Source organism: Lepidochelys olivacea (genome assembly GCF_965140295.1).
Source record: "Lepidochelys olivacea isolate rLepOli2 genome assembly, chromosome: 27".
NCBI classification, from domain to species: domain Eukaryota; kingdom Metazoa; phylum Chordata; order Testudines; family Cheloniidae; genus Lepidochelys; species Lepidochelys olivacea.
Window position 1 is genome coordinate 15,062,530 of NC_140437.1, and position 14,622 is coordinate 15,077,151.

The 14,622-nt window shown below is 50.4% G+C and overlaps 1 protein-coding gene across 3 annotated transcripts in view; it reads right to left on the bottom strand.

The window, feature by feature from the left end:
• PCGF2 (polycomb group ring finger 2) overlaps positions 1 to 11,637 on the bottom strand; it is a 36,362-nt gene extending 24,725 nt beyond the window's left edge. For 2 of the 3 annotated variants that reach the window (XM_084615644.1, XM_084615642.1), the window contains exon 1: positions 11,502 to 11,637. The gene's annotated coding sequence lies outside the window, so the exon portion shown is untranslated. Of the gene's footprint in view, positions 1 to 211; positions 396 to 11,501 lie in introns of those variants that run through there. The other variant, XM_084615643.1, reaches the window with a different exon arrangement.
• Positions 11,638 to 14,622: the final 2,985 nt, after the last annotated feature.

The following is a 14,622-nucleotide window of genomic DNA, read 5'->3' on the forward strand; positions in this document are numbered from 1 at the left end:
GTCATGTCATGCCACACCCACCCAAAACTGTCTCTGATTATCTCTACCGTGTCTCTAGAACACATCCACTACCCCTCCCACCCACACACACACACACACACACACAGGCCTAGACCCACATTGTGGGGTCGTTCATTGCAGCCTAACCCAGGCACACAAATCCCGCCCCCCCCCCATTCCCCGGGCCCGGTGGCGCAGCGTGGGCACATACCGCAGACAATGATTCCCCGGGCAGGGACTGAAAGGTGCCCAGCCACCAAACCTCAGCGCCCCCCGACCCGCATTTCCCTTGTTGTCCTTCACCGCTCCGATCTCCCAGCCGGAGCCCGACGGGGGGCCCTACTAGGCTCCGGGGCCTCCGCTTGCCTTCCACTCGCCTGCCAGCCAAGGCTCAGGGCGGGGAGAGCGGAAAACGGGGGCTCGGAGGGGCTGGCCAGCCTGGCAAAGGTGCGAAGCGGCACCTTTGTCTCCCTCCACCCACCGACCGGCTCCTTCTCCGCCTGCCCGAGCGCTGCACCGCCCCTTTCCAATGCCTTCATGCATGCATGCATGCAAACCAGCCCCCCTCGCCCCCCAATCAGAGCCACCGACACCCGCGCGGGGGAGGGGGGGTATTTAAATAGATGGATACGTATGGCTCGGTGGGGAATAGACCGAGGGACCGCATTTAAAGGGACAGGCTCTTCCTCCACGGGGGAAATCTAGGCAGGGGAAGGGAGCGATTGGTGCCAGCTAAAAAACAAAAAAGCTGGCTCCACTCGCCTCCCGGCCGATGGGCGAGGGCCAGGCATCGCCTGATTGTTCTGGGGGGTGGATTTTTAGGCCGTGGGAGCTGGCAGTGGGATTGGGCCCTAAACCCACCGCAATGAAGCGCCTCGCCTAAATATCTGCCAAAAGCAAGGAAAGAGGGCAGGCGTGTAGGGGATCTCCTGGACTTCTGGGGGGGGGGGTGGTCCCCAATAAAAGAAATCCGGATTGAGACTGTCCCTGCTGGGAAGTCCCCTAAACGGCTCCCAGCGCCCCTCTCCCCAAGCGTCAACTGGTGTGAATGGGAACTCGGTCTTTTGTCTGCATTCCTCCCTCCCTTGGGGTATTTATATGTTTTAATAGGAGTGCATTTTGTTTTATGGTAAAAGGCATTTTCCGCCGGTGCCTTGTGGTTTCTATAGAGACTCCAGAACCGGCTGCTGGCCCCTTGCCCGTGACAGAGCACAGGGCCACACACCTCATTAAGGCAGGAGATGAATTTAACAATTGTACCTGGATTCGGGGGCACGCTGAATTTTGTGGCGTCGTTGTTTTCAAATCTGTGACCTGCTTTGGCTTTTCACAGCCAGGCACCCAACTAGAGATGGGGAGGGGGGACAAATAGCTTGCCTTGGCTAGAATGAATACATTTGCTTTGCTGCGGGGGGGGGGGCGGTTGGGAGACTTTTTTTTTAAGTGTGTGTCTACATATGCACGCCCCGGGAGAGAGAGGGTGTGATCGTTGCTTAAAAAGCAGGAGGGGATTGGAGTGAAAACTCCAGGGCTGGGCACAAAGATAATAAGCACCGGGCAGAATTTTTAGTGGCGGAAAAACATGACTTGTCTGCAAGGGGCAGTTCCCATGCCCCCCCTTACTCCCCCCACACACACACACACGAAAGAAGGCAAAACGGAAAGGGGGAAAACAAAGGGTTTTGCCAACATTTTATCCCGAGTTTGAGACCCTGAGCGGGATGTTTGCTGCACGAAATAAAGTGGGGTTACAATCTAGTCCCCCTGGGAAATACTTCACCAGTCGATGCAATCAAGTGCAGAGAGCTGCAGAAAGTCGCAGATGTCAATGTAATTGCTGTGTTCGCCCCCCCCCCCTCCCGCCGCCCCCCGCCGCCCCTTCCCGTTACTTTAATATTTACTATAGGAGACGTTCTAGCTGGGGCCCCGAATCGCTGCCGTTTTATTGTTTCTATGGTAACTCCTATACTTGGCCAGGAGCCAGAATATTATTACAACCATCCGAGGTGGAGGGGAGAAGGGGAGGGGGGGGCTGAAATAAAATCTATTTCTGTGCAAATGAGTTTGTGCGTGACGCCAGTCGGAGGCCAGGCTGTTAGGAACACACACAGAGAGAGTCAGTCCCCTTACAAGCCATTCGCTGGGGGGGGGGTGGTATTTATTTATTTTATTTTATGTAAAACCCTTGTTATTCAATTTTAAAAAAAAAACCCCACGCCCCCTCTCGTGGCTAGTCCAAATGAGCTGTTTCTTAACAAGTCCTCCACACGCCGGGCATGGAGGGGATGGATTTGAAGAATGGGAGCTTATCCACCTATGATCATCCAGACCTGGCGTTAATCTATACCGGATCGAGTGCAGCGCCTTGAGGGATTCCTCAGAGCAACCTGGGAGAGGGGGGTTGCCCTTGGGATGGGGAACCATTGTAAGGGATAGTGTGTACACACACACACAATGATGGGGAAAGCGCTTAACGCTCACAGACGCTGTACCCAATACCAAGCAAAGAACCCCCATCAGTACAGTGACGGATCAAACTTCAAGGCAAAGGTGGGGACCAAGCCGCGGAGGCGAGACTGTGGGACAAAACTTCAGCACAGAGGTGGGTGTGTCTCAGGGGAAGGGGGCCGAGGAGCCATTGGGACCATCCTGCTCTCGGCGGTGGCGAAAGTCACACCCACCCCCTTCAGAGCAGGCAGCTCAGGGGAGCAGGAGCGCGGTTTGCCACCCAACATTAGCTCCTGCCCGCTGGGGAGCATTTGTGGGTGGTTTGCAAACAGGCCAACCACACAGTAGATGCGGGTCAGAAAGAGGCTCGTGGGTTTTTGGAAACGCCTGTTCTGCTTTCTGGACCGGATTGGGTTATTGTCCCCACCCCACCCCCCCCCCATCACCTTTCTCCCTGCTCCTTTTCCCTTTGTAGATTCCCAAGGCAAAAGCACTTCTCACACCCCTTTGGGGGTCCCCTTGGCTTGTTTGCTTCCACTCCCCCCACCCCTTGATTACACTTAATAGCAGCACGTCTCTCCCCCCCCCGCCCCCGCCCCCTTCAAGCCTCAGCATCATCAAGGTAGCTCTCCAGAGTGAAGTGCCCCCCAGACCCCTTACAAGTCGCAGGTGACGTTGGGGCTGCTGATAGGCTCCCTGTGCGCTGGTTTCTATAGTTACCTGCAGGGTAACAGCTGGCAAGATGCCAACACCAACAGCCAAGCCAAGGGGGGGAAGCTTTGGCCGGCTTGGTGCACCTGAAATCCAATCCCCCTCCAGTGACTTGGGCTCTCGCAGGGCAATGAGTTCTGCAGGTCCCCTGCTCCCTGCGCCTGCCTTTTATTTTATCCTCCCCGTCTAGCAAATGGCGTCACGGGTCTCTAAAGGAGAGAGGGGAAGGTGGAGGGGAGGGAGAGCCCGAGACGCCAGCACAAACCGGTTTTAATAAAAACGGATGATAATAATCATGATTTCATGACTCAGATATGGCTGGCGCTGGTTAGGCTCCTTTTAAAAACGCTCACACACCCCCGCCCCCAAAATAAGCACCCTCCACCGCCCTGACTTTTTCCCCACCCCCACCCCCAGAAAATAAACAAACTCAATCCTCCTCCACTCCCGCATCCACCCACCCACCCACCTACCTTCCTGTATATCCCCCCTCCTTTTTTTTTTTTTTTAAAAAAAGACCTATTTAAACAGCTCTGATGCATCTTTCCCCTTCTTCACTAAACCAAGAGCTGGTTGCCTTTAAATGCCCCCTTTGGGCTTAATTTTGCAGAGGCATCCCGTTCCCTTTAAAAGGTTAACTCCTTAGGGACCTGAAAGAGACTGGTCTGTGATGTAACTGGGAGATTGGCGAGCTGCTTCCTCTCCCCACACTCCTGCTCTGGTAATGACCTTGGGCAAGGCGCCTTTCTTCTCTTCTGCCTCAGTTTCCCCCACCTGCGAAATTAGAGGAATGGTGCTTTCCCTCACCTAGCAGGGATGCTGTAAAGCCTGAGTCATTTCATATTTGTAATGGGCTCCTCCTTGGTCCTCTGGTGGAAAGCACTATATCAAAGTGGAGCGTGTTGCTTTATTGTTTGATTAAACAGCGTCGGGGCTGGAATCGTTGGAGGTGTCTCTCCTCCAGGGCACAGTCCCCAGTAATCCAGATGTATACCCCACTCCTTCGCAAAACACCCAGGATTCACCACTTCTCCTCCTGCTACCTTCTCTAACAGTTTAGCTAGTTTCTCCACCCCTGGGGCAAGTTTTCTGAGCAGAAGGATCCAGATCTTTCCAACTCCTAACTCCAAGGGAGTGGGGCAGGAAAACAACATATCGATTGGCAATACAGAGAGGCATCATTTATACCCAGACAAGACATGCCAAGCTGGTAATGCGGGCTCCCAAACGCTCATTAGAAAATATTCTGAATAAAATAATAATAATTAATAATAATAATGGCATATATTTTCTTTTTGCAAAATAGACACGCCCTCATTTCACAAAGCGACACCCGCGAAGTGGCCGGTTAATGTAGCCTTTGCTAGCGGTTACAGGAGGCATCAGATCCCGACAACAGGAAATTCTCCTTTCGGGTTTGCAAAGTACAGTGTGAGGAGCGAGAAGAGGGTTTACACAAAGCGGGAGGGCACGTGACCTCAGATGTGGGTCTGGATTTAAAGTCGCCACAAGGCTCCAGAACCGGAGCAATCGCCCTTTTCCCCTCCCTCTCTCTCTCTCAGCCTTTTAGTCTGTGCCGAGGACACGTTATCTTTCCAGATCACCAAAGTTTTCTCTGGTTATTACCAAACAATTTTGCTTTACTGCCGTTGCCTCGCAAGAATGCGATAGCAGGTCTGCAGTGCAACCATCCCCGTTTGAAAGGGATGAGAAAAAAAATCTTAAAAGCAGACAATAATTCCGAGATACAGATTATTCCTCCCATGGAAATAAATTATTTTGCATGTTGATTTCCTGCAAACCTGTGGGCTATGCATCCTGCTATTATATACACACGTATATCCTGCTGCCCTTTTTGTTTTTTTTTTAAAGTTTCCACACTCTCTGTTAACAGAAGATATTGCACATATTTTTCAATTTTTAAACCAGATTTGGGGGGAGAGGGGAACAATAAGAATTGTTCTGATCTTTTACCCTGACATTTGATTTGGTTTTAGAAGAAGATGAATCGGAGCTTTTAAAATGTAGAGAGGAAGCTCAAATCCTCCCAAGAAAATACAAGTGAAGAGTCTCACAAAGGCCTGGAGATTTGGGGTGCTTTAATTTGGGGGGGGTGCCAGCACTTTCTGAATATCAGACCCTTTTAAGGTATCTCAAGACAGGCACCCAAAACCGCTTGGAAATCTCAGGTGAAGTCAGTGTAGAGTCAAGAAGACTTCACACCGCCAGGGACTTTTGGAGTGAACATCCTCACATCTTTTTTTCTAACAAACCCACAACTTTTTGCCAAAAGCCAGAGTCCAAATGTTCTCGATTCTGCAGTACCCCTAAAAAAAAAAGCAAGGTCCAAAGCCCTTTCTCTCCGTCTGCCTCTCAGGTCAAAGTCTATATATTTCCAGATCCTCCACTCCCCCTCTGTCGAATCAGAAATGATGTTCTCTGGGGCTTTCCCCCGCAGAAAAATAACAACAACAACCGTTAGTTAGTTAGTTAGTTAGTTAGTTAGTTAGTTAGTTAGTTAGTTAGTTAGTTAGTTAGTTAGTTAATAAGCCAGAAGACTCCAGTCTGAGAGGTTTTTCACATGTGAGAGGGGCGCCTGGAACCTTTGGAACTAGTACGAGCTCCCTAACAGAAGAGTGGAAATTAGATAGATCTCTGCCCCTGGACCTACCACTGACCCGTGAACCAACTTCTCAATGTTAAGGGCAGCTTTAAGGTATTTCCAGCCGCTTTCTCTCACCCCTTCCCCCACGATGGGGTCATTCAGAGAATTAAGCAGAGCGGGCACACACACACACCCCCGGCCCCCTTCCTCAGAACCAGGAAAATATTTGTACAGATGTAACCAAAACAGTGGTGGCTGATTCTCTCTCTCTCTCTCTCACACACACACACACACACCCCTCCTCCCAAATTCACTGCAACTGCGGACCATTTTTATCTCCTCTGGAAGCATTCAAGGCAGCATCTGACCAAGAATGCAGCTTTATGCAGGCGAAGAGAAGCATTTCCACAGACGGGCCCCAAAACTGGATTTGAGGAGGTGGGGGAGAGAGAGGAAACAGTGAGTAATTGAGTGGAAAAGCCAGTCAGAGCAGCATTAGCCTGCTAGTCCTTCTTGCTTTCTCGGAGCTATAAATAAAAAACAAACCAGCCACCAAGTACCCCTACGCAGCTGAACAGAACACTCCACGCTAGATTAACTGTCCCTTGTCCTCCAGGGCTAACGGAGAGCCGTAGTATTCAGCAATTCTATACAAAGGGCCAGATTCTGCTCTAATTTACCCTGGTCTAAAGGCAGAGCCAGTCAATGAAGCTGCTGCTGATTTCGAGGAAGAGAATTGAGTTTTTTTCTATATTTCAGGGAACAGGCGGCAGTTCAGAAACCCTTGCTATTAGAGTGTACATGTCTCTGGATCATTAGGGTTTGTCCATAACATGCACAAGTTCAAAGAGACTCAGACTTAAGAGCAGCTCATGGAAATGCTGTCAGGAAGTCCCAGGGGTGAATTCCAAGGCAGCAGGGAACTTTGTCAGAACCAGCAAGCCCCATTCTCCAACATGTCCTCAGACAAAACTTCGATTGACTTCTCCAGTTTAGCCCAAATAGGATCGGGCCCCCTCACTGTGAGTTTTTAAAGGCTGTTTGGGGATCGTTTTATTCTTCGCATTTTTTCTCTAAAGTTCTTCCAAGGAATTTGTATTAAAAAATCCAAGAGATCAAACTGGATCTTTTTTGCAGCCCTTGAGCTTTACAGTTTATACTGTTGGGGGGGGGGAGGTCATTTTCCTTTTCTTTCTTTCTTTCCCCCTTTTCCCTTTTAGGTGCTTAATTTACTCAACAGAGCAGAAAGGGACAGAATCAATAAAAAATCTCATCTGGCTGCTGCAGGTTTCTCCAGCTCCAGAAGAGGACTTGCTACAGAATCTAGCCCTGCCAGAAGCAGTTGTGGGAGTCCAGGGCAACGTGTATTTGTTAGTAATTAAGTATTTTTCCAGTGAAAAACCCTTGGCATCACATCTGTTGGTGACAAGCATATTGGCTGCAGCAGTCTGGAGAGGTTTGGAGGCTGAGTTGTGTTAGACACCACAATCAATGACATGACAGCAAATTCCCACAGTCCATCTGCCTGTGTAAATCACTAGCATGCAGAGAAGAGGTGCCAAATATTCAAAAGAGGTGATGATGGGTCCCGATTTTCAAGTGCTGGGCATCAGATTTTCCAAAGAGCCCAACTCAACTTTAGCCATCGAAATAAGGGCAAGATTTTCAACAACAACAAAAAGGGGGCGTGGGGGGTCCAGCACCCAGCGTGACGATTTGGCCGCTTATTTTGGTGCCTACATGAGAGCAGAGTTCTTTTGAAAATCTGGCGCACTGCGCTCAGTCCAGGCTAGCAGTGCACTGAGGGTGGATACAGGTATCTGGAGTAAACTCACTTTTTATTTTGGAAGACAGGGATGGTGGGGGGGGGGGTGATGCTCCAGTGGAAGAAGTGGCAAAGCTCTGCTCTGCGCTTCAGTGGTAGCAGGGAATCACCCCTCTTAGTGCTCCCAGTAGCGGCTCAATTGCTCCCCAATGGGCTGCTGTCACTTTTCAATCCGTTGAGCGGTGGGCTAGCTTTTCGGTGGGTTTCCCTGGGAGGTTCCTAGTCCGGGAGAACTTTTCTAATGATGCTTGTTTGAAAATGAAGCGCCCTCCGCGTGGAGGTAAAAGGAATTTGGAATTTCCAGGTCTGATCTTGGCTTATTTGTGATCTGATGTTATTTGTTTGTTTTGTCTTTCCACGCAGCGTAGTTAATCATTATTAACAGACCACAAGGTCTGAAGGCAGAAGCTGGCTAGGCCTGGGAGTGAAAGTTCCAGCCACTGGGCCTTGAGAATTAGAGACACTTTACGGGTTCTGTTGTTGAAGCTGTTCCCAATACACATTGGAAAGGGGCGATTGGGGACACGGGTACAGGTGTGTGATTGGCCAGCATCCGAAAGGAAGAGAACCGGAGAAGGTGAGTCTATGTTCCCAGATGGCAATTCGCACCACCCGAAGGCAGGGGAGGGTGGTCTATGAACTCAGTGGTGCACTTCAACCCAAGGGGTGAATTTCACCTTCCCGGGAGTCCTTTTCCCCTGCTCCCAAGCTCGCCGGGACAGCGGTTCGCCACTCCCAGCCGTTGCAGAGAAAGGAGACAGAGTTTGCGGGGAGTGCGGGAGGACATTTCAAAGTCCCCCATAACTTCCAGCCATAAGGAAACCTTTCATCAAACCGAACCCTAAGTCCTTGTTGCCTTGTAGCAGTGATTTGCACCATCTCTGGTCCAACTAAAAGTGGATTCTCTAGACAGCTGTCACCCCCTCCTTCCTCTCTGTCTGCCCCAGCTAAGAAATAACCCCCAAGTCCCTCCTTTTGCATGTCATTCTAAAACTTGTCAAGTCAGCGGGGAAGCCGTCCAGCAATGGTACAATATTCGAAGGCAGGAGGAATCCCCCAGACACAAAACACACACACACACAACACCTCAAGCTGCGAAGCCGCTCACTGCACACGGTCAACCTGGCGAACAACCAACCCAGGTGCAAACCTGCCATTCGCAAAGAAGCGGAGCTCGCTGGCTTATAAATGTTCTCTCTCTCTCTCTCTTCCCAGTCCCCCAGCCCCCACTCAGGACTATCGCAGGGACTTGTCGATAAATGTAAACAAAGGGATCGATCGCCGGGATCAAACGCTACGAGGTTTTGGTTTGTCGAAGTTTACATCCTCCTGTACGACCCCCTCTCCCGACTCCAGGCTGCGCAAGGGAGGTTCTCAGCTCCCTGAATGGAGCCTTCCATCCTGGATCCTAAGACAAGCCTCGAACCCACACGAGAAAAGTCCCTGTGGTTTGTCACCTCGGCCGGGGAAGAACATTTACACGGACACCTGCCCGGCCACTAGAAACGGTCCCAACGTTCTACGATGGAACGGGGTTCCCTCCATTCACAACTTGGATCCATCCCGCCTAAGACCATACACACGAGCGCGACTCCTGGGCACTCTGCGAAGGGGATGGCGAATCTTGAACTCAGGGGTCTGATTTCAAAAGGCAAAACCAGCCTCATTTCCCTCAAGAATTGGCTCACTACTACAAAAGCCCCTTGCCAGGAGATTTCTCCCCGTCCTGCCCCAGCAATATCAAACAGAACATCGATCCCCTTTGCAGAGGGTTTTGGGGTTTTTTTTGTTTGTTTTGGAGGGGTTTTTTTTTTTTTTTTGGTTACACAAGCGTTATTTCATGCAGCTTTTTCTCCAAACAAAGCAGGCTTTGTGCGCAGACGCTCCATAATAATGATGATAATACAATCTGGGGTGAGGAGAGAATATTTCCATCACATAGCTCTGATGGCTAAACTGGGGAAGGAGAAAGGGACCTACATAATTATAAAACCTTCCCTCTATCCCACACATTTCCCTCCCCCCAGAAAAAATATATGCCTTCCAGAAAGAGTTCCATAGACAAAGGGAAAGTAACTCTTTAATGGGAAGGGAAATATATATAAATGTCTCCCTATCCAAGAACTCCTTCCTTGAATTCTGGAGGGAAAGCTATAGAAATAGAGGGTCTTTGACTCTTTGACTCTTGGAGGGGTCGGGAATTCTTTATTTTATTTGTTTATTCTGTCCCAAAGTAAGAAGAATGCCCCCCCCTTTAATGAAAAAAGGTGACATGGAAACAAGGGGGCGGGGGAGGAGAGCCCCTTTCCTGCCCAGCCTCCCCTTCCCCCCCAAGCTGAGCTATGGGCTCATTTCGATATTCTATTGCAATCTATTATTCATCAGGCATGGAGGGGCGATCCGGGCTAATTAGCTGCGAGGTGTCCACACGTAGTTGGGGAGGGAGAAAGACAGAAAAGGAAAAAGGCCCTGGCGGGATCTCAATGGGGATTGATTTATTGTTTGTTTGCGTGGTGGGGTCGCGGGGGAGATGAGTGGCAAAGTGGATTTTAATTCCTACATCTCCTTTCTCTCTTTCTGATGTAAGAAACGGAGCCCCATTCAGATAGCTTCGTTGGACTTCCATATTGATTCGCAAAACATCGCGACAATTAAAACCAAAAGAAAATGCCCCCCTCTTCCCCCCGCAGCTCCGCTTGACTCTGTTGCCACGATTTCACCCCCACCTCCTACCCCACCAGTGTCTCCTGGCAAATCCCTTGCGGCCACCGGTGGGGGTGGTAAATTATTTCGCTATTTATTTGTTTTAACACGAGCGGATGGGACCCAGATGACTTCGGGAATGACAGAAAAACAAGGACTCCCTTCCTCTCTCTCTCTCTTTCCACACACACACCCCTCTTCTCTCTGTCGGTCCCCTCTGGGTTCAGGTCCCAGGCTCTGGAATCCCCACCCCGCCCGAGGGGGGCGCCCAGGAACAATACAATCACTGTCTCGTAAACTTGGGGGCCTTCCCCCCCCCAAGCTTCCCCAGATTCATTTTCTATCCAACCGTGGAGAGACCGCGCCATATTGCTCCAACAGATCAGTTCCTAAGACCCCCCCCCCGTACCACCCATGCCCATGCGCCCTTGGGCATGTCTTGCGCGCCCCTTGCCCTTTGCGCGCTTACAATGTGGCCATCCCGGGGGGTGGGGTAGTTCCTGGGGGCTCGTTGGGGGGTCGGGCTCGGCAGGGTGCTGTCAAAGCCGGTTCCCTCTCCTCAAACCCCCTTCTCCCTTGCCCCCCCCCCCAGCCGCCACACACACACACCGGGGCAGCCCCCGCCCGGCTGCCAGCCTCCCTGCGTCTGGGCCAAAGAAAAGGGGGAAAAGAGAAGGGATGCAAAAAGTTAGGCGTGCCAATCGGAGAGAGAGAAGGAGGCGACACCAGGCAAGAGCCAGCCGCCGGAGGAAGAAGCCAAGCGAGCGGGCACGGCGGAGCAGACAGCCTCCCCGGCTGGGGGAGAGTGGAGAGGTTGTGGGAGGGGAGGGGGGGAGTGAACTGCCATGTACCCGGGGAGGGGGTGAATCTCATGCAAATTCTCCCCCCTCCCGACCCTGCCAGAAAACCAGCAGCAGCACAAAGAGAAAGATAGGAAGCCGGGCAGGAGATGGATAGCAAATAAACTGATCGGCCATCTTGAAAGCAGAGAGAGAGAGAGAGAGCGGAAAAATAGCAATGGAAGGAAGAAAAAACCAATCCCCGCAAGACAGACGATGTCACAGAAGCCGAGGCAGGGAGCTTGCAGCCTGGACCGCAGACGAGAGCCCTTCTCTGGAGGGGGGCGGGAGGGAGAGATCTCTTCCCTCCCCCTCCGCCCCCCAACACCCCCCGGGGCAAAAGGGATTTTAGGGGGAGGTGCGTCCCTACCTGATCCCGGATCTTTTCTGTGGGGAGGGGGCGAGCAGGGTTGGGGAAACAGAGAGCTCCCCCAAACCCCCCCTTTCTTTCCTGTTCTTTTTTTTTTCTTTTTTCTTTTTCTTTTTTTTCTTTTCTTTTTTTTTTTTTTGGTGCCAAAACTGCGGAGCTGGAAGAAACGCGTCTCTGTAGCTGCTGATGGGATCCGATGGGAGGGGGGGGGGGCACAAAATGGCTTTTTTTTCCTTCCAGACAAGAGCTTGGCCCCGCCCCCTTTTGCCTCACGTGATCTCATTCCTTTAGGGTGTTTGCAAAGGGGCTGAGGTGCAAGAGAGGGAGGCGGGGGGGGGGGAGACAAAAACTGAGATTTGTTTCCCCCTCACCTCAGGCATCCCCCCCCCCCAGGAGCATCCTGACACAGCCAGCAGCATCCACCGAGGCCAACCCCAGCCCAGAGACCCAGCCGCAGCCTCGGAACCTGGAACCATATGAAGCATGAGGTTCCAATCGGAACAAAAGCAGCCACGCTTTTCCCCCCATGCGGGGTGGGGGGGGGAAAGGGGCAGGGGGCTGGCAATCAATCGGAATCATAAGCAGGAAGAAATCCATGGGAGGATGAGACACAGAATCCCGACCTCTGCTCCCGGATTTTGCCGTTCAGGTCTGGGAGAGGTGAAGAAATTGCAGATGATCCAGAGCAACTTATGTTCCGTTTCCTTACAATCTCCAAGCAAACGATTTTTGTTTTATTTTATTTTTTTGCACCAGGAAAAATATATGTGTGTGTGTGTGTATTTCTCCCCCTTGCTCTCCGCTTTGTTTCCGTCCACAGACCAGCCAGGCACTGCTTAGAGTACTCCATGAAGGGAAATAGATTTAAAAGGCGCTGACATATCCTAGAAGACAGAGACACACGGGGATATTCCAGCTTGTCCAGTTCTGCACACACACACACACAACGCACGTCTTTATTCGCCGCTCCCTCCTGGGCTGCTGTTGCGATCTCTCTTAAAACAAGGCTCGCAAATAAAAAGAATCAAATCAAATAAAGCAAAGGGATGAAATGAGACAATTTGAGGGGGTTTGTTGGGAAAGGACCTGGCTTTATTCCCTTTCCTCCCCGGAACATTTTGATTCCAACCCAACGCGTTAAGTTCCAAGCACAAAGCGACCTGCTGTCGACAACTTCATGCGATTTCTTTGGAGACTCTCTCCGCTGAAGTTTGGGAAAGTCCAGCCTTCAGAGACAAATAACCTGCCTCGGTGCTAGGTGTCTCCTTCCCTGAATTTGTTTTTAAACCACAGAGGCAGACTTTAGATTTTCTCCTCCCCCTTTTCACTGTTACCCTTTATAATTATTACGATCGTGTCACCATCCCTGTGGTCAGTACCAGATTTTCAAATATTCCCATTCGCTTCGTTTTCGTAGATCTACCTCGTGGTGGGTTTTCTAAAGACCCTTCAACTCCTTTATTTCTCCCTTCATGTTGTCCTTTGCCGAAGGGAGTGAGGGGTTATCCAAGGGGAATCGGGTTATCCAAGGTTATCCAAGGGGAACCAGGATTTCGACTTGCCGTGTCAACTTCATTCCCACCCCTCCTTGCGCCTCAACCTGTCGGGGTCAGCTTCAGCCTTGTCCTGTACCTCGTGTCTTCATTGACAGGAGTGCAAAGTGACTGTAAACCTGGTGGGGGTTTAAATGAAGGCGTGGGGCGAAGGGCAGAACAGAACCAAGCTCCTAGAAGTACACACACACTCACGAAGATGCATCCACATACGCGTGTCGAGGATATTTATTTAAACCCGCAAACAGGAAGCGCCTAAGATGACAAGGGTACCCCGTTCCGCCTCTTGTCTTGCTGCATTTGTACGTGATTCCCACTGCATCACTTGCCCCTGTGTATTGGCTCTCGACTTCCCATGGTGATTTGCCGCTCCCATCATTTACTCCTGTGCTGATACACGGCAGTTAGATGGGCGGGGAAGGGGAGGTTGGTTTTCGATCTTAAACCAGAAGGCATCACCGGTTTCTATTTTGCAGCTGTAATCGGAGAAGGCGCCAAATGCTGGCTAAGTGTATTTCTGGGCCTTGTGGTAACTTTATCTTGCCTCTTAAAACCTCAAAAGTTCTCTCTGTTGTTCTTTCTTCCTTTTTTTCAAGCGAGCAGCCAGGTTTTCTTTACGTCAACAGCTGTAGCTGGCGTTGCTCTTGATCGAGTCTCTTCTGCTCTGCAAGGTGCTCCCAGGCGGGAGAAGACTTTAAAAAAGAAACGCAGCCCAAAGGGCAGGGCAGGGCAGGGCGGGGCGCGGGGGGGGGGAAGTGGGAGGAAGGAAAAATTGATTCGTTCAGCGGAGTGTATTTCCAAGAGGCAATGAAGCCAAACGCATGAAGTGATTGCAATCAGCAGGGACCTCTTCTGACTAGTTGGACACTGTCCAAAAGCAAAGATTCCGAAAATAAAGTCTACCCCGCACCCCAACACTCCTCTCCCCACGGCTCCTAAAAAAAGAAATTGACACGAGTACATTTTAACATTTTACGAGCTGGAAAGTTTTTGTTGGCAAAGTTAGAACCACTCGTCCCAAGTGACTGCAGAATCTAGCACCAGAAAGGACCATTTCTTGCAGTTTTTTAAAGTTGTGTCCTTTCCCTGAACATATTCTGAGCGCGAAAGTGCTTCAGAATAAAACTAGATTTTTTTAATTAATGTAATTAAGTCACTGTCATAGCAAAGGGGTTTTTATTTGGCCAAAACCCCAGATTAGTAAATTGCACATTTGTTGCTAACTCTTTAATAAGCTTTATAATATAAAGTAACTGGTTCACATCTATTTTATTGTATTCTCTCGTGTTTTTCCTTGGGACAAAGAGAAGGGATATGTTAAGGCAACAATTGTACGGGAACAATATTAACTTTCCAAAATACTTTTGCCCACAGCTCCTACTTTGTTTAGCTTGAAAAGGGGGGAAACACCATGAATTTGTCAATGGAGCCCTGTGTACAAATAATCATGGCATGGCACCTGATTAGTGGGATGGATTTTTTTAGGATCTGGGGAAGAGGATTTACATACTGACATCACGTGCGTCTAGGGAGGCAGAACTATTTAGTGCCAGCCTAAAGATAACGTT